Source organism: Hypanus sabinus, chromosome 5, assembly GCF_030144855.1.
Source record: "Hypanus sabinus isolate sHypSab1 chromosome 5, sHypSab1.hap1, whole genome shotgun sequence".
NCBI lineage: Eukaryota > Metazoa > Chordata > Chondrichthyes > Myliobatiformes > Dasyatidae > Hypanus > Hypanus sabinus.
This window is the reverse complement of record NC_082710.1, coordinates 143761616-143782777: the sequence shown is the minus strand read 5'-3', so window position 1 is coordinate 143782777 and position 21162 is coordinate 143761616.

The following is a 21162-nucleotide window of genomic DNA, read 5'->3' as shown; positions in this document are numbered from 1 at the left end:
AATCACGAACAGGAGAAAATCCGCAGATGCTGGAAATCCAACGCACACAAAATGCTGCAGGAACTCAGCTGGCCAGGCAGCATCCATGGAAGAGAGTACAGTTGACACTTGAGCCAAGATCCTTCACCAGGACTCACAGATACAAGGTAAGAGAGGAGAGACTTAAAACAGACCTGAAAGCTAACTTGTTTACACAGAGGGTGGTGAGAACTTGAAATGAGCTGCCGGAAGCTGAGGTGGGCATGTATGCAGCATTTACAGAGGCATTTGGATAGGCACATAGAGGGGAGGGGGCTTGGAGGGTTATGGATCAAGTATGGGCAACTGAGACGAGCAGGGAGGATGCTGAGGTCAGCATGGACCAGTTGGACCAAAGGGTCTGTTTCCAGGTTGTGTTACTCTACCACTCTGTGGCCCCAATGGTCTAAGCGGCCTCATAATGTACGGTTTGTAATTCCGTGAAGTGAAACCTCAAACATGCCCCCTTCAATTGGATCATGATTCAACTGTGCGGCAAAGTGTTGACAGCCATGTGTGCTTTGTGTTGTTGGTCGTCCTGCTGCAGATGTCGGGATTCTCCTTTACCAATTACATACCAACCAATAAACCAGCTGCAGATGTTTGCAACAGCAAAGCCGGTTCTTTGCAGGCAAACATTATGGCGTGCAAATTACCGAATAATGATACCAATGACAACTGCAATGATTCTATAACCTATAATTGGAAAGATAAATTTGCTCAAAAAGAAGTAATTTCTGCAAAAGATTTTCATCTCACAACGCTCGATGTTTCACAACCAGTTAAGCACAGCAAGTTGTAGGAGGGAGCTGGGACATTGAAGGGTAGGGTGAGCCGCCCCACAGGCCCGTTCTATCGTTCAATCATAACAGAGAAATGCACGGCAGAGAAACAGGACCTTCAGCCCACTGTGTGCATGCAGCATGTTGTTTGTGATTGGAGTTCAATCTCTCCTCCTACAACCAACCCTGCACCTTCTCTTTAAATGTTACATTTCATCCCGCGTTCTGTTACTCTACCTTGTACTACCTCAATACACTGTGCAATGAATCACTCTGACAAGTTTTTCACTGTATCTCAGTACATGTGACAATAGCAAATTAATTTACCAATGCCAATACCAGTTTTTACCCACAGTAACCCCATTACCCACATCCGCCTCAAGATGTGTCTTTCCTTCAATTGTTCTTTGTGGCTCTAATCCCATATCCCTTTATTTCCTTAATATCTAAGACTCTATTGGAACTCTGACACAAGGCGTTCTGAGGATGCTAGAAATCTTGAGCAACACACACAAATTGCTTGAGGAACTTAGCAAGTCAGGCAGCGTCGATGAAAGACCTGATGAAGGGTCTCAGCCCGAAACGTCAACGTTTTCCCTCCACAGATGTTGCCTCCAGCATTTCATGCGTTCTGCTCTGCTGAACTCTGCCCTGAATACATTCAAGCCCCGATCCTCGGCGGACTCTGCGGTTTGTGGATTCCCAAGTTTCAGCTTTCTCTGGGTGAGAAAAGAATCATTTTTCACTGCTCCGAGCGACTCTTATTGCGCCCCCCCCCCCCCCCCGGTCCTACACTCCCCTACCAGAAAGAGCAGCAACTCCACTCCAAGGACAAACGGAACAGCAGGAGCTGGAACCACAAACGAACCACTCAGTCTTCTCAACAGGTCAAGCAGCTTCTGTGGGGAAGAGGTGCAAGGACCCTGCATCAGGTCTGAGGGATGAAGGTCACCACTCTTCACCAACCCCCCCACCCCCGGTTATGCTGTTATATACCGGCAATCTCCCCGCCTAGTCCTCATGTCGCATCTCAGGCAAAATCGACTTGGTCCTCCAGAGATGCTGCTTGACCCCACTGAGTTCTTCCAGCACTCTGATCAACTTTGTATCTACCCTGTCAGCTCCTTGAGAAATTTGTATACTTTTAAAGAGATTGTTGAGTCTCTTTAATCTCCCCTCCAACACCAGATGATCAAGCCTTGGAATCAGTTCAGTGAAACTTTACTGCAATCCCTTTAGCTCAAGTACAGGGCCTGTTGCTGTTTGCATGATCAGTGGATTTTTTTTGCATGGGGTGGGGTTGATATACTTGTTGCTATTTGCGTGACTTTTTCACGGGGGGGGGTTGATAATTGTGTTGGCATTTGCATTATTTGTTTTTTTTGTGCATGGCGGGGGTTAATATTTTACCCGAACGTTTTCCATGGTTTTCTTTGCTTCCTGGCTTTCTGGAGAAGGCGAAACTCAGGGTTGCAAGCTGCATACATACTTGGATAATAAATGTACCTTTGAACCTCTATCCCTGGGTTGTGAGAACTCAACTTAAAGATGCCCCTGCATTATGAACAAGCTGCTGTAATAATATTAAATTCAGAATTCCAACATCAGTACGTATGAATCCGATTATCACTGACTTTTATGAGGTGAAATTTGTTGGTTTGCAGCAGCAGTGCAGTGCAAAGTCATAAAATCACTATAAACTACAAAAATCCCTCAGTAAATAGTGTGAAAGATAGGAATTATGAGGCAAAGTCCACGGGGTCATGGACTGTTCAAGAATCAGACGGCAGAGGGGATGGAGTTGTTCCTGAATCGCTGTGTGGGTTTTTCAGCTCCTGGACCTCCTCTTGATGGTAGTCACAACAATAGCCCCAGTTTTCTCTCTGTCACACCACTTTCAGGAATCTTTATTTCCTATCGATGTGTTTTTGATGCCATTTGTTATATCCATTACATTCATTACTACCATCAGGGAAGAGGTACAGGAGCCTGAGGACCCACACCCAACAATTCAGCAATAGCTTCTTCCTCTCCGCCATCAGATTTCTGAATGGTCCATGAACACCATCTTCCGATTCCTTTTGCAAGAGTTATTTGTAAGTTGAAGTAATTTTTTATGCCTTGCCCTGTACTGCTGCTTCAAGGGCAAATTCCATCAGAGTGGTAATAAACTGGACTCAGATTGTGAATCTGATACTGTGGAGGTGAGTGATTTTAGTGTATTTTTGATTCATTGATAAAATTGAATTATGAATGCCTGTAAAAACAGAACCTGTTTATTATCCAGGGATGTCCAGTGAAGATAAGGCCTCTGTCGGTGAGATCCCCTGCTCATTCTTCAAATCTCAATGAAATAACGAGGCCCTATTTTCATAATATCTGCAAAGACGCAACTGGTTTGTAACCCTGGGATGGCCTGTGTATACTTCTATAGGTGAGTGGAAGCCAAGATGTGCAATTTATGCATAGCAAGCTCCCACAGGTAGCAATATGATAATGACAAGATCATCTGTTTTCAATAGCAGAAACAAAACAATCTGCTGCAGTAACTCAGTGGGTTGAGCGGCATCTGTGGGGGTGGGGACTCGGGAAGGTGGAGAGGAAATATAGATGTTTTGGGTTGAGACCCTGCATCTGTAGTCTCCTGTGTCTCCATCTGCTTTCAATAGTTTTGGATAATAGTTAACTATTGCATACAGTACAGAGAAAACCTTGCCTCCTTAAGTGGCAGCAAGGAATGATATAGCCTCACATCAAGGAGACCGTAAAATATAGGATCAGAATTAGGCTAATTGGCCCATTGAAGCTGTTCCGATATTCAATTGTGGCATGAATCAATATCCCTTTCTCCTGCCTTCTCTCCATAACCCTTAGCTCTAGTACCGTCAAGAACATGGCCATCTCTGCCTTTCATGCACCTAATTACCTGGCCTCCATTACATTCTGTGGCCATTCCACAATTCACCTCCTTCCAGCTGAAGAAATTCCTCCTCGTCTTGGTTTTATAGGGAGGTCCCTCTATTCTGAATGGTTCTGTGACTCCACAAATATCTACCTCATCTCAATGACAATTCTTAAAAGCCCGCAGTTTAATCTCAGTACTTCGTTACATGGTACAACTGTATCTCTCCAAACTGCAATTTTTTTCTGCAGAAGCAAGGAGCCAGATATTGGATTGTATGAGGAAATCTAGGATATGGTTATCTGGCAGAATAACAACATTCCAAGTGAACTGTTCCTGGAACTGAACTAATGTATGGAAAAAAGCTGCAAACTGAAGCCTAAAGTTTAATTACCAGATGGAAAAGAGCTGTGCATAAATAAAAGAGTTAGCATTGTTATTTCAGAATAAGTAACTAATCAACAATGGATTAAGATATGAGGGTTAAACTGGAAAAGATCCAAATCCACTTACAATAGCCCTTGCATATTTAATATTAATACAAAATGAATATCAATATTAAAGACATGCAGTTTGTAAGTGTCTTTTAGGTCATGTTAAACTGATTTACAGTGTTGCCCTCTTTGTAAAGCCATTCAGTCATGATGCACTAAAGATCTCACAAACAGCAACAAATAGATCATTTCAGGAGTCCAACAGTAACTAAGTTTTACTTATCCTAGTTACCTGATAAATACTGGGCCTACTGTGAGGGAGAACACCACTCCTCTTTGAAATGATGCTACAGAACATCTCTTTAACCTTTTCCCCCACCCCCAGTCATCCATGAAATCAGAAGACAATCTATGCCTCTCACTAGTTCTGAGGAAATGACTGAAAGACAGCCTCAGAGATATCAGGCCTCCAACCTAACAGCATGAATATTGATCTCTCCTTCCAGTAAATATATTCCCCATTCCCCACTCTGACCTTCTACCTCTTCTCTACTGCCTATTACTTCCTCCTGTGTCCCCTCCTCTTTCCTTTATTCCTATAGTCCACTCTCCTCACCTATCAGATTCCTTCTTCTCTAGCCCTTGACCTTCTGCAGCCCCCACCCCGCACATGGCTTCATCTATCACGCTCCAGCTAGCCTTCTTCCCCTCCTCTCACCTTGAGTCTTGACCCAAAACGTCAACTGTCAATTCATCTCTATAGACCCTACCTGACTTGCTGAGTTCCTCCAGCATTTTGTGTGTGTAACCTCCGAGAGAGACAAGATCATAAATGATCTAACAATGATAACTCTTTTTATATCAAAATAAACTTTCTTCATAGTTTTATAAATAGGTACAAGAACAAAATATGAAATGCCTTTTCATTTTTACATAAGAGCATAATGAATAGGAGCAGGAATAGGCCATCCGGCCCATTGAGCCTGCCCCGCCATTCAATAAGATCATGGCTCATCAAAAACTCAGCTCCATCTACCTTCCTTTTCCTCATAACCCTTAATTCCCTTACTATGTAAAAACCTATCTAACTGTATCTTAAATACAGTTAGTGAAGAAACCTCAACTACTTCCCTGGGCAGAGAATTCCACAGATTCACCACCCTCTGGGAAAAGCAGTTTCTCCTCATCTCCGTCCTAAATCTTCTCTCCTGAATCTTGAGGCAATGTCCCCTAGTTCCAGTCTCACCTACCAATGGAAACAACTTTCCTATTTCTATCTTATCTATGCCTTTTAAAATTTTGTATGTTTCTATAAGATCTCCTCTCATTCTTCTGAATTCCAGAGAGTATAGTCCCAGGCGACTCAATCTCTCCTCATAGGTTAACCCCTTCATCTCTGGAATCAACCTGGAGAACCTCCTCTGCACTGCCTCCAAAGCCAGTGTGTCCTTCCTCAAGTACGGAGACCAGAACTGCATACAGTACTCCAGGTGCGGCCTCACCAGTACCTGTATAGTTGCAGCATGACCTCCCTGCTCTTGAATTTGATCTCTCTAGCAACGAAGGCCAACATTCCGTTTGCCTTCTTAATAACCTGTTGTACCCTCGAGCGAACTTTTTGCGAATCATGCACAAGCACTCCCAAGTCGCTCTGCACAACAGCATGCTACAATCTTTCACCATTTAAATAATAATCTGCTCTTCTATTATTCCTTCCAAAGTGGATGATCTTGCATTTACCAATGTTGTATTCCATCTGCCAGACCTTGACCCACTCACTTAATCTATCTATATCCCTCTGTAGACTCTCCACATCCTCTGTACAATTTGCTTTTCCACTCAGTTTAGCATCATCAACAAATTTTGCTATGATACACTCAGTCCCCTTTTCCAAATCATCGACTGCTGACTCCCCTCACAGATGCTGCCTGACTTGCCGAGTTCCTCCAGCATTTTGTCCACATTACTCGAGATTTCCAGCACCTGGAGGATTCCTTATGAGTTGTTTCACAGTTCTTCAGAATGTGTGGGGAAATACTTATTTATAGCAATACAATGTTTATATTTCATTTTATTTTATAGATACATCACAGTTACAGGCCCTTCTGGGCCCAAAAGGCCTTGCTGCCCTATTACACCAATGTAGCTAATTAACCAATCAACCGGTCTGTCTTTGGAATGTGGGGTGGGACCTTGAATGCTCTGAAGAAACCAATGGGGTTACAGGGAGAATGTCCAAACTCCTTACAGACAGAGGTGGAACTGAACCCAGTTGCTGTCACTGTAATAGTGTTACGCTAACCACTGTTACCCCGCTCCTCCATGTACTATACAGTACTGAGTTGTTCCTGAACTAAAACGCTAAGATTAATTATCCCAAACATCTGAGCTCATTGAGCCCCTTAGTAAGTAGAACAATTGTTTAAAAGGGAGTCAAATAATAGTATTAATAAAAGACATCACCAAACAATTGAAGTTTTCCAATTAAAACCTATTTGGTTTGCTAATTACTTTGCAAACCACATCCATTTTTGACTTTACATGATTTCAGACCCACGCTCAAAATGGCTGACTCCTGGCTACCCACAGAAGTGACGCAGGGGTTGATTAAGATATGCATAAGTATGTCATACTAGTCATAAAGAAGGTAGGGTAATTAAGAAAACACATTGTACTCAATGCCCTGATTTATGAAGGCCAGGAGTTGGGATATTAAGTTGAAGCCTTATGAGACTTGGGTGAGGCCAAATTTGGAGTATTGTTTTCTGTTCTGGTCACCTAACTACAAGAAAGACATCAATAATCTTGAAAGAGTGCAGAGAAGTAGTTACAAGGATGTTGCCAGGATTTGGGTCACAAGGAAAGGGTTAGACTTTATTCCCAGGTGTGCAGAAGAATGAGGAGCAATTTTATAGAGGCATACAAAGTTATCAGGGGTATAGAGAGAGTGAACTCAGGTAGGTATGATTGAGATTCCAACTAAAGGTATTAGTTTTAGGGTGAAAGGTGAAATATGTAAGTGTAAACCAAAGGGGAACTTCTTCACTGATAGGATTGTACAAGTCTGGAGCAAGTTGCAAGTGAAAGGGGTAGTTACAATCTCCGTTTGAGAGGGGTTTGGATAGTACATGAATGAGAGGATTTGGAGGGTTATGGTCCTGGTGCAATTAAGTGGGACTAGGCAGAAGATTGACTAGATAGACTGAAGGGCCAGTTTCTGTGCTATAATGGTCCAAGATACTATGTACATTTAGTGCAATGAAAACCTTACTTACAGCAGCATCACATAGCATTCAGGGACAATAAGGAATGGAGAATAAATGCCAACAAACAAACTTTAATTGATTTTTTTTTACTAAATCCATTCGGTAAGATCAACCAGTTTCTCGGAATTACAAACTGTTGGAGAAAAAAACAGCTTTCAGTCTGCATTGTTACATTTGGCCAGATCAGCTCCCACCACCCAACCAAAGACACACCTGCTGAAAACCTGCTTGCAGCTCAGATTCCACCTCAGATGAGATCTGCTGAGTCGCAGCTCCTCGACATAAATGCCCCAAGAGGAATCACTTGACGATCACCATCACTTGACAGCAACGGTCCACAAATAGCTCCCAAATGAGCGGAGAGGCCAGCAAGCCACATTGCAAATTACAATGAGGTCACTTATCAATTAGAGGTAGGCAGGTCCAATAAACTGATCATTAACTACCAGCACTTAACAAATTTACTTTTTGATGCAACATCCTCAAACAGCTCCAAGGACTCCGAAAACCCTCGTTCTCGTTAACTACCTCATTAGAGGATGGATGCGGAAGCTTCAGGGAGGGTGCGGAGGATTGGTTCAGTGAGATAGGGCTTTTCTCTTTAGAGTGAAGGAGGATGAGAGGTGGCTTGATAGAGGTGATCAAAATGATAAGATGCATAAATAGACTGGACAGCCAGCTCCTTAAACCATGGCTGAAATAGCTAATATGAGGGAGCCTAATTTTAAGGCGATTGGAGGAAAATATGGGAAGGTGTCAGAGGTAGGATTTGCGCACAGAGAGTGGTGGGTATGTGGAACCTGCTGCCAGTAGGGGGCAGTAGAGATAATAGGGACAATGAAGAGAGTCTAAGATTCGCACAGAGATGAAAGAAAATGGGAGGTCTCCAGAGGAGGGAAGGGTTAGACTGATCATAGAGTAGGTTAGTTCCTGCCGTTGTTTGTGAGGCATTTGTACATTCTCTCTGTGACTGTGTGGGTTTCCTCTGAGTACTCCAGTTTCCTCCCATAGATGTACCGGTCGGTAGGTTAATTGGTCATTGTAAATTGTCCCATGATTAGGCTAGGATTAAATGGGGGATTGCTGGACAGCATGGCTCGAAGGGCCAGAAAGGTTTACAGGGGAGATTAACAAACACAGTAAGAAACTTCCAGTGTACGTTGTTACTGTTTGTTATCCAGTGTTTCTGGGCTCCTTGTGGCTGGAGCAGCTCAAACTGAACTGGCACAAAGAGAGGAACTGTTGTCCATGGTGACTCACAAAGGAATTTTCAGATACCGAAGGCTTCAGCTTGGCTTCACCTTGGCTCCTGCAGTTTTTCAGCGAGCAATGGACCAGCTGCTGAACAGATGTTATTTGGATGCCCTGCTCCTTACTGGGAAAAATGAACCCGAGAACCTGCAAAATTTGGATGGTACACTACAAAGATTCATAGAATAGGGGCTAAGGGTCTGAAAGGACAACTGTGAGTTCTATCGACATTCCCTTTGATTGAATATTTGGGTCATGTGATCAACAACGCAGGGCTTCACAAAGCACCAACAAAGGGGAAGGCAATGGTGGAGGCACCATCACCACAGAATGTAAGTCAATTAAGATCTTTCTTAGGACTATTAACACACTGTTAATAGTTTGTTCCTAACCCAGCTAGCACGCTGAAACCATTTCATGAGTTTTTTAATAAATCAACACAGTGGCAGTCAACAGATCTCTGTGAAGAGGCTTTTAAAAAGGCCAAAGCAGCTTTAACACATTCAAGCACAGACGCAGTTCAACCTGTCATTGCCCATACAGTTGACCTGCGACACATCACATTGTGGTGAGGGGGAGGTTATCTCACATATTATGCCATTGGGTGAAGACCATCCAGCCATTTCCGCATCAATGACATTAAGCAAGGCAGAAAGACACTATGCTCAGACTGAGTGAGAAACATGTGCAATTGTCTTTGGAGTTAAGAAATTCCATCAATTCCTCTTTGGTCAATGATCCTTAATAATGAACTTCAACATCTTCCCAACCATTGAGTCAGGCTAACTGGCTTACAGTTTCCTTTCCCCTGCCTCCCTCCCCTCTGAAAGAGTGGAGTGCCATTTGCAATTTTCCAGTCTTTCAGAAGCATTCTAGAAACCCGTGATTTTTGAAAGATCATTACTAACGCCTCCGCTATCGCTTCACCTCCCTCTTTCAGAACCCTGGGGTGTAGTCCATCTGCTCCAGGTGACTTATCTACCTCCAGACCTTTCAGCTTCCCAAGCACCTTCTCCTTAGTAATGGTAACTGCTCTCCCTTCTGCCCCTGACATCCTTGAATTTCTGGCATACTGCTAGTGTCTTTCACAGTGAAGACCCATGCAAAATATTTATTGTTTGCCTGCCATTTCTTTGTCCCCAATTACTATCTCGCCTGCGTCATTTTCCAACAGTCCGATATCCAATCTCACTTCTCTTTTACTCTTTAAATACATGAAAAAATTGATATCCTCTTTTATTTTAATGGCTAGCTTTCTTTCATATTGGGGTAGCACTGTAGTGGAGTGGTTAGCACAACACATTACAGTATAGGTGATCCAGTTTCAATTCCTACTGCTCCCTGTAAGGAGTTTGTACGTTCTCCCCGTGACTGTGTGGATTTCCTCCAGGTGCTCCGGTTTCTTCCCACAGTCCAGTTGGTAAGTTAATTGGTCACTGTAAATTGTCCCTTGATTAGGCTAGGATCTAATTGGGAGATTACTGGGCAGTGTGTCTTGGGGGGATAAAAGGGCCAATTCTGCACTTTATCTCAATAAGTATTTCATCTTTTCCCTCCTTATGACTTTTTAGTTGCCTTATGATAGTTTTTAATGGTTTCCCAATCCTTTAGCTTCTCACTAATATTTGTTGTACCATATACCCTCTCTTTACTTTTGTGTTTTCTTTGACTTACTTCATGGTCACCTCATCCTCCTGTTAGAATAATTTTCTTTGTTGCACCGTGCCTATCCTGTGGTTTCTGAATTGCCCTGGAAACTCCAACCATTGCTGTTCAGCTGTCATCCCTACCAGTGTCCCCTTCTCCTCAACTTTGGCCAGCTCCTCTCTCGTGCCTCTGTAATTCTCTTTACTCCACGGTAATACTGACACATCTGACTTTACCTTCTCCCTCTCAAACTGTAGGGTTAATTTCATTAAATAACAATCACTGCCTCCTGAGGGTTCCTTTACCTGGTGCTCCCATATCAAAACAGGTTCATTACACAACATCCAATCCAGAAATACCTTTCCCCTATGACAAGCTGCTCTGGAAACCCATCTCGTAGGCATTCTATGAATTCCCTTCCATGGGATCGAGCACCAACCTGATTTTCCCAATCTACGTGCATATTGAAATTCCCCTCGAGTATTATAACATTACCATTTTTACATGCCATTTCTATCTCCCATTGTAATTTGACCTGTACATGGTAATCCCACATCCTGGCTACTGTTTGGGGGCCTGTATGAACTCCCATCAGGGTCTTTTTACCTTTGTAGTTTCTTAAGTCTACCACAAAGATTCTACATTTTCTGATCCTATGTCACCTCCTCCTCAGGATTTGTCCAATAACTCAGTCTTTCAGCCACGACGCACTGATGCCCACAACGTCATGCCTGCCAATCTCTTAGTGCGTTGCAAAGTCACCTACCTTATTCTGCAGACTGTGTACATTCAAATCTAGCACCTTCAGTCCAGCATTCACCTTGAACGCAGGCCTGTGAAACGTGGGCAGGCATACAGAGTGTTGGAAGGTGTGGCCACGAGTGGACTTTGAACAAAATTTTGGACCAAGTCCCTGATCTGAAAGATCCAATTGGATTTGGAATCAAACGCTAGACACGCATTCAAGATGAGAAGGGTTAAGTTCACAGAGGGTGTGTGGGACAAGTTTTTTTTTGACGCAGAGAGTGGTAGGTGTTTGAAATGCTTTGCCAGGGGTGGTGGTAGAGGCAGAAAGGAAAGAAGCGTTTAGGAGTATCTTAAACAAATAAATGATTGTGCAGGGAATGGAGGGACATGGGTATTGTGTGGGCAGACGGGATGAGTTTAGCTGGCATTTAATTACTAGTTTAATTAGTTTGGTACATCATGGTGGGTTTCTGTGCTATACTGTTTCATGTACTACAGAGCTGTCAATATCTTTTGGCTGAATCAAGTCGGGAAAACAAGGATTTCCACATGAATCTGATCACACAATAAAACAGCTCAGCTGCACAGCTCTGTTTATAGTAATATTTCCTGCGTCCTATTGTATGCATGGTAAAGCGTGGAAGGAAGATCTGTGGTGTGTCCGATAAGCTGTAGACTTTAATTGACACACCATCAAAATGCTTCCAGAAACCTGGAGCTTAACACTGCCTTCAATTTCAATCAAAATAATGGAAAATTTTATGGATTTGGCTATTCCCTGAGCTTGTTTGCAGCCTGATTGCTTCAGCCTCACTGGCCAACCATCTTAAATCTCTCTCTGCACTGGTTGACTGTATCTGTGTAAATGTCACCATTTATCCTGATTCAACCTCCCCTTGCTTTTGATCGTCTGAGACCTCTGCACCCCTCCAGCCAATGGCAACCAGCTATTTAGTTGGATAGATCCAGGTGCTAGAATTCAGTCTCTGAAGCCCTTCATTTCATTCTATCCCCTTCTGGGTACTCCTCAAAACCAAGCTTTGGACATGTGCCCTAAAATCCCTCTGTATGGCTCAGCAACACTCACATGAAATAGTTAGTTCATTTGAATTGTTTGTGACCGAAACCTTCTTGGTCAGCCTGCCATGCATGGCTATATCAAGGCCCTTACTAAAGTCCATAAAACACATCCACTATCCTACCATCCTCTATCCCCTTTGTTACCTCAGATCTGTTGACATGACCTCCCAAGCACAGGACCACGCTGACTACTCCTGATCATGCCTTGGCTCGATTTTATCCCTCAAAATTCCCTCCAGTAACTTCCCTTCAACTGAAGTCAGGCTCATGGACCTGTTGGTGACTAGTCTGTATTTGTCCGTCTTCTTGAGCAATGGAACAATATTAGCCACCCTCCAGTTCTCTGGAACTTCACCAGTGACTAATATTGAAGCAAATATCTCTACAATGGCCTTCAGAATTTCATCACTAGCCTCACGTAAAGTCCAGGTGTGCATCAAGACTGGACTTGGGGATTTACTACATTAATCCACTTCGAGGCAGCAATTACCCCCTTCCTCATACGTGCAAATGTTCTATGACTTCAGTACTTATTACCCTAATTTCTGTAGCATCCATGTCATTTTCCTTAGTTAACATAAGGGAGAAATATACATTAAAACTTTCTGCCATCTTCTGCAACTCCACACATAAAGCAGCCATGATGGTATTTAAGACTACCTAGCCCTTGTTACTGGACAATTAAAGAGTAATTCATTGGCTAAGAGGTGCTTGTCATAGTCATAGAACACTTTAGCACAGAAACAGGCCCCTTGGCTCATCTAGCCCAAGCCAAACACTTTATCTGCCGAGTTCCATCAACCTGCACCCGGACAAAAGTTCTCCATACCCCTCCTATCCATGTACCTATCCAAATTTCTCTTCAATGGTGAAATTGAATCCATGTCTATCACTTCCACTGGCAGTACATTTCACAGTCTCAGAGTGAGGAAATTCCCCTCGTGTTCTCCTTAAACATTTCACCAGTCACCTTTAACTCATGACCTCTAGTTTTAGTTTTAGTCTCACCCAACCTCAGTAAAAAAGCCTGCGTGCATTTGCTCCATCTATTGCCCCTTGTAATTTTGTATACCTCTCTCAAATCTCCCCTCATTCTTCTGCACTCCAGGGAAAAAAGTCCTAAACTATTCAACATTTCCCGATAACTCAAATCCTCAAGTCCTGGCAACATTATTGTAAATTTTCTCTGCGTGCATTCAATCTTTCAATTCTAGCCATAACCAGCTTCTCAAAGCACTTCATCACTGTAGATGTGAGTGCTACTGGACGATAGTTGTTGAGACAGCTCATCCTGCTCTTCTTGGACACTGGCCCTTTTGAAGCAGGTGGGAATTTCAGACTGCAGCGCTGAGAGATCGAAGGTGTTCTTGAACAATCCCGCCAGTTGGTTGGCACAGATTTTCAGAGCCCTACCAGGTACACCCTTGGAGTATGGCACTTGCAAGGGTTCACCCTCTTGAAAGACGTCCAGATGTCAGCCTCCGAGACAGGTCACAGGGTTGCTGCAGGGGTGCTCGTTGCTGTAGTTTTATCCTCCCTTTCAAAGTGTGCATAAAAAAAGTTGAGCTCATCTTGGAGCCTTTCTTAAAGATGGAACAAAATCTGTCCGCTAGTCCTCCAGCACCTCACCTCTGGCTAAAGACATTTAAATATCTCTGCTAGAGCCTCTGCAATGATCCAAAAATCTGAACCCTCCCTCCTGCACCAACTCTTTAGCCAGGTGTTAAACTGTATGTCCTACCTGTATTTCTGTATAAAATCATAAAATGTCAGAGAGAATGAAAATCCTTTTCATCCCCTGTTAATGGAAATGTCAATAATAATAGTGAACCACACAGCTATTCCCTATCCCATCCCGTTTCCTGCATTCACCCGAAGTGTGCTTGGGCTTCAATGATTAACATTCAATGATTAACATTAACAATGATTAACAATCAATGATTATTGACACCCAATCTTTAAGTGGAGAACTTCGACATATGGGCTACAGAAAGAAACCTGACAGGTTACATCTCAGCCCAGTACAGCAACTGCTCTGTTCTGGACCAAAAGAACCTACAGAGAGTAGAAAACACAGCTCAGTCTGTCACAGGCTCGTCACTTCCTTCCGTCCAGTCCCTCTTCACACCGTGTTCCTTCAGGAAGGCTAACAAAGTCGTCCAGTAAAGCATCCTGGCCACTCTCTATTCCCTCATCTGTCCACCAGGGAAGTCGATCCACGAGCCTGCTGGAGGCTCGGAGGCCGGTCTTCGGCTTGAAGGACTGTCTGTGTGCGTGTATATCAAGTTCATTGTCCTTCAACCATACACATGTATACCGCCAGACAGTGCATATAACTCATACACGTTATGCAAACAATAAGGTGCATTTCTAACACAAGTCAGAAAGTGAACAGTATCACGCTGGTAGGGAGGGATGGGGCTTGTCTTGCTGCTGTTGTTCTGTTGCTTGTTGTGTTCTGCTGAGCATCGTGGGGTGGCGCGCTGCTGCCAGAATATGCAGGGACACTCGCCGGCTGCCCCCAGCACCACCTTGGGTGTGTGACAAATGACGCGTTTCACTGTATGAGTCAATATACACGTGAAACATGTGCATTCAAATCTGAATCTCTCTTCTGGGAGAAGATCCAGGAGCTGAAAGCCCAGATGGTCACACTCAGGAATAGCTTCTTCCCTGCGCTGTCAGACTTCTGAATCAACCACCTCTTTCACATCCCCTCCCCAGTACTGCTGGCACATCCTTGGACTCCTGACTCTACCTGGAAGTGCCTGTCCCGGGAACGTTTCTTGCTGCACTACAGTCTTGGCACCACTCTGAGGTTTTGTGCTCTTCGCTGTATTTACTGATGCTGGGTACACTGTTTACTCTGTACACGTGAACAAGGCATTTCAAGGCATTTACCCTGGTAAATATGACAATAAAATAAAATGAATTTGAGAAGAGGCGCTTTATTCTTTAAGAACTTGCAGTCAAGTGTGATCATGGTGATACCTACAAAGGAAGGAGCGCAGTTTAGGCTCCTGCTGCCACAGGATGCAGAGAGGGGCCAGATCCTGTGCAACAGCCTCTCAAACACTGCATGACTGTATTGTTTAAAAGGGAAACAAGCGGGACATTGTAGCATTGCAAAGGAAGTGTGCTGGTTTGATGCACAATGGATGTAAAGGGAGAGGTGCACTAATTGTGCTTGTACTTACTGTCTAGACTCAGCGGGCACTTTATTGGGTACCACCTGTATCTAATGGCCACTGAGTGTATGGTCGTGATTGTCTGCTGCTGTAGCCTATCCACTTCAAGTTTGACATGTTGTGCATTCTGAGATGCTCTTCTGTTGTAACATGTGGTTATTTGAGTTACTGTTGCCTTCCTGTCAGCTTGAAACAGTCTGGCCATTCTCCTCTGACCTCTCTCATTAACTTTTTCACTCACAGAACTGCAGCTCACTACATTTTTTTTTGTTTCTAGCACTATTATCTGTAAATTCTAGAACTACTGTGAGTGAACATCCCAGGAGATCAGCAGTATCTGAGATACTCAAACCACCCTATCTGGCACCAACAATCATTCCACATCTAAAGTCACTTAGATCAAATTTCTTCCCCTGATATTTGGTCTGAGCAACAACTGAACCTCTTGACCATGTCTGCATGCTTTATGCATTGAAATGCTGCCACCTGATTGACTGATTTGATATTTTGCATAGGTGTACCTAATAAAATGGCTACTGAATGTACATAAGTAGATTGAGGTAATACAGAGGGGAAACAGATGTGCAGAATCTAGTGTTACAGTCACAGAGAATGTGCACTGCAGGTGAACAAATAAAGAACAAGGGTCACGTTGAGGTAGACAGGAGATCAGGAGTTCATCTTTAGTGGACTGGTCAAGTCTGATAACTGCAGGAGAGAAGCTGTCAGAGTGTACATTTTTTATTGATAAAATATATTTTTTGAAATTTCAAAAAAGCACTTTGTTATAATTTGTATCACTGATGTCAATTGATTAAGTTTTGGCCTGATGAAAACAGGGAGAACTTCCTCCCTCTTTCTTAAAGTGGGGAACATCAAATCGTTTTTGCCACCTGAAAACGTCTGAAGGACCTGATCTCACACCTTGTGCAAAATATGTCATCTCTAATACTCAATGCTGGTCCTGCAATCGAGCGTCGATGAACGGTCTCAGCCCGAAACATCGTTTGTTTACTCTTTTCTATTGGTGTTGCCTGACCTGCCAGTTTCCTCCAGCATTTGGTGCGTGTTGCTATGGATTTCCTGTACTCTCCTGAGTTTGGAAGGATGAACGGGGATCTCATTGAAACACACATAGTTCTTCTGGGGCTCTCTGAGGTAGATGTAGAGTTGAGATTTCCACTTGCTGAAGAGCCCAGGAACAGAGATCGTGATCTCAAGTGAAAGGCCTCACCCATTCAGACAGAGATGTTGAGAATCTTCTTCACCCAGCAGGTGGTGAATCTTTGGAACTCTCTCCCTGAGGTTCAGTCACTGGTACATTCAGGACAGAGAGCGATAGACCTTTAGATACTAACAGAATCCAGGGATAATGGGAAAGCTGGTCAAGGTAAAGGATCAACCAGGATGTCATCAAAAGGCAGAAGGGCTTCTTTTTCTTATATTGGGGATACAAGAGAGACTGCAGCTGTTGGAAATCTGGAACGACACATAAAATGCTGGAGGAACTCAGTGGGTCAGGCAGTATCTATAAAGGAAATGGATAGTTGACATTTCAGGTCACGACCTTATTTCAGGACTGCATATTATATTTTTGTGAGTCCACAAGTGTCTAATTCAGAGATGAGAATAGAGAGATACAGAAGCAGAACCTTATAAATGTTACATTTCAAATCCATGCCTAAGTCCTTGAAGAAGGTGCTTCGACGGGAAGAAAATGTTCTAGAAGATCAAAGTCCTATAAATTTCTCCTGTAATTTCAGCCCTGAGTTGCCACCACTGAAGACCACTGGAGGGCAGTATTACTGAACATTGACTTCACCAGAGACCATGGCATGAAATCAGACCATTCGATCCATCAGTGGTCTGCTGCAGAGGATAAGGGCCGAGTAGGCAGAAGAATCCTGAATCACAAAGATTTTTGAAGCCAGCAGGAGGCTTCGCAATGAGAAAAGATTTACAAGAAAGTCAGGACTAGAGGACTTGAGGTATTGGGAGAGGATGGGCAGGCTAGGTCTTTCTTTATTCCTTAGAACAGAGGAGAATGGGAAACGACCATATAGAAGTGTTTAAACTTATGAGAGGTGTCACTAAGGTGGACAATAAAAGCCTCCTCCCAGAGTAGGAGAGACTCTAAGTGCATGCATTTGAGGTGTGGGACATGTTTTTACAAAGAGAGTGGTGGGTGCTTGGAATGAGTGCCAGGAGTGGTGGTGAAGGCAGGTACTATACACACCACTGTAGTGTAACATGGGAATAAAGCGAAGTTAAAATGTTTCGATAGCCACATGTAATAGACTGGAAAATCCAAGAACCTGGTGCTGCCGAAGTCCAAAGTGTGCTGGATAGTAGGAGTTTGACTATAATTCCTAATTTCATCCCGCTGAGAGAGATTTCAGTGAGTGTAAGACCTCCTGTTGCAAAGCTGCTTCCTCTCATTCTCAAGGCAAATCATTTTCCAAGACTGTTTTCAGGAAAATAATGAAAATATTATCATCTAGGTTAGGGATGTGAGTGTCACATTTAAAGGCACAATCCTATTTGCTTGAGGAACTCACAGGTCAGTAGCATCTATGGAGGTGAAGACGCAATCGACGTTTCCACCTGAGGCCCTTCATCGGGAGCAGAAAGGAAGGGGCTAGAAGCCAGAATAAGAAGGTGGGGGGGGAGAGTACAAGCTGACAGGTGATAGGTGAGACTAGTTAGGGGTAGGTGGGTGGAGGGGGGAGTGGGATGAAGTGAGAAGCTGGGAGGCGATGGGTGGAAGATGTAAAGAACTGAAGTCAAAGGAATCCGATAGGAGAGGAGAGTGGACGATGGGAGAAAGGGAAGGAGGAGGGAACCGTTGGATGCTGAATGGCTGGTGAGGAAGAGAGAAAGGCTAAGAGGGGAGCCAGAATGGGGAATGAACAAAGAGAGAAGGGGGGAAGGAAAATACTGCAGTTAAAGAGATGTGTCCTGAAAAGGGCCTTGGCCCAAAACATCGACTGTTCATTCCTCTCCACGAATGCTGCCTGACCTGCCGAGGTCCTCCAGCGTTTGTGTGTGCTGCCCTTGACTTTTGGCATCTGCAGGATCTGTTGTGTTTATGTTTTTAATCACAGTCCCTCTGACTAGTGGCAGTACAGAGTGTGACTGGGTATAGTTCCAGCTGGATCTTTGACCTCCTCATCAGGAGACCACAGTCAGTACGGATCGGAAATAGCATCTCCTCGCTGACAATCAGCACTGGCGCCCCTCAAGGACGTGTGCTTAGCCCACTGCTCCATTCTATCTACACCCACAACCGTGTGGCTGGGCACAGCTGAAAAGCCACCTATAAGTTGCTGATGACACAACAATTGTTGGCAGAATCTCAGATAGTAACGAGGAGGTGTACAGGAGTGAGATAGATTTGCTGGTTGAGCGCTGTCAAAACAGCACCACTCCAGAGAGTGGGGAATGAGTCAATGCATGGCTCTGGCTGGAGCGGACTTGGAGGCGATTCAATGCGGCAGAACCGAGGTGAGGAACAACCTGCTGTTCAGCCGATTTAAGGACCGGGCCAGACTGCAAAGGTCGGGCCCAGGCCCATCAAGGCCCAGGCCCGAAAACATATTGAAGAGTTCGGGCCTGGGTCCGAGAGTGAGGAACAGTCCGAGGTTTGGGCCAGAATGAAAAGGTTAAGGTGTCAGAGCCGAGGGAGAGGGATGGGGCGGTATTCAGCTCACTGCTCCACAAGGTTTAATCATCTCTATCCTGAACTGAGGATGCGGCTAACTGAGGCTGTAACTAATGAGCCCTGGACTGGCTGACATGATGACTGACTTTGTGGCTGTGGACTCACTTCCGTGAACTTCAGTCCTGAAGGCTATTAACTTGCTTTTATTATTCACACGATTCCTTTGTTTTTGTTTCTGCACAGTCTTTTTTTAATGGGCTCTCTTGTTTTGTGACTGCCTGTAAGGAGGCGAATCTCAGGGTTGTACAGTATATACTATACATAATTCGACAATAAATGTACTTTGTACTTTGTACAATCTTCCACTCAACTTCAGTAAGATCAAGGAATTGATTGTGGACTTCAGGATGGGCAAGTCAAGGGAACGCCCGCAAGTTCTTATCGAGGGCTCAGCAGTGGAAAGGGAGAGCAGTTTCAAGTTCCTGGGTGTCAGCATCTTTGAAGGTCAATCCTGCATCCAACATACTGATGAAATTACAAAGAAGGTACGGCAGCAGCTATATTTCATCAGGAGTTTGAGGAGACTTGGTATGACACCAAAAACTCTTGCAAATTTCAACTTATGTACTGTGGAGAGCATTCTCACTGGTTGCATCACTGTCTGGTATGGAGGGGCCATTGTACAAGACTGGAAAAAGCTATATGAAGTTGTAGTGCCAACTCCATCACTGGCACTCACCTCCCCAGTAATGTGGACACTTTCACAGACATCCCACCCTGCAAAAACTCATTTCAGGGAGGTAGCATCCCCCCCCCCTCCCCGGTCGACATCCAAGGGTGTATGTTTAGTGATTTTGTATAATCTGTAAACCAGGTTGGGTATATGCAGAAAATGTGACATTAAAGTATGTACTTATATTATCATGGAGTCGTTTTTTATTCTATTACAACTTTAAGCAAGTCTACAGGGAGTTTGGTCTCATCACGAAGGACATCAATAGAGTAGCTCCTTAGCAGCTAGCCAGCTAGTTTAAATAACGTCAGCTATGCTGATGAATGAATGACACCTGTTAAACTCACCTCAACATTTAACCCACCATGGGCAATAGAAAAGTCACTGTTGCAAACAATGCAGCGAGCAACACTGTCATCATTTTTGAGGTGGATTGTAAAGCCCGCCCACAGGGAAAACTGATAGGTTTTCCCTCTCCCTCTCAAAAAAAATCGATTTCCAGGATATTGTATATAATTTGCGGGCGTCAGGGCGCCGCTATCGATATGTGGGAGATTCCCGGAACTTCCAGGAGAAGTGGGATGTCTGCTTTCGAGAGGCAATGTCTAAACAGGCTGCATCTGCCATTCTATGTATTTCTTTGCCCGCAAGAAAATGAACCTCACCATAGTATATGGTGACAGACAGTATATATGTAGTTGGATAATAAATTTACTTTGAAATTTGAAGTAAGTTTTAAAGCTACAGAGCAAGGGGATATGTGGACAATAAGGTGTAAGGCCATCTTAAAAGTCATAGAATTTGGATTAAAAACAGGAGAAAAATTATTATAGAAGTAATACATAACATTCTGTTTCGGTGCTTTATAAGCACACAAGATTCTGCAGATGCCGGAGACACAGAACAACACTCACAAGATGCTGAAGGATCTCAGCAGGTCAGGCAGCATCTGCAGAAGGGAATAAATGTTCTACGTTTTGGGCCGAGACCCTTTGTCAAGACACATGCATTCAGTTTTCTTTCTACTCCATTGATGTACATAAATGTCAAACACGCTCTGTCTGGATGTCACACAGACAGAAGTTTTTCACTGTAGCTTGGTACAATAATAAGTAATAATAACCAATGATAATGGAGTATGGAGGCACTGAAGGTGGGGATTCCTTTCCCAGGTATTTAGCTTCTGGGGAAGTTTCTGGCTCAGAGATGATAATACTGAGAAACTAATGCAGAAATGTGTGTTATCATCACAGCCATATGCACACCATGTTACCAGTCTGCTCCATTCACCTCAGCAGCCCCAGCAACTACCCCAATGGAGAGTTCTTTGGTTCTTCTGGTCGACATGCAGCTGCTTAGTGTTTCCCTCTTCCCTCTTCTCTCCAGCTGCCAGTCCATGTGTAGCCAGGATTCTGTTTCCTGCCTGGGAATATGGCTGGATGCACTACAGAAC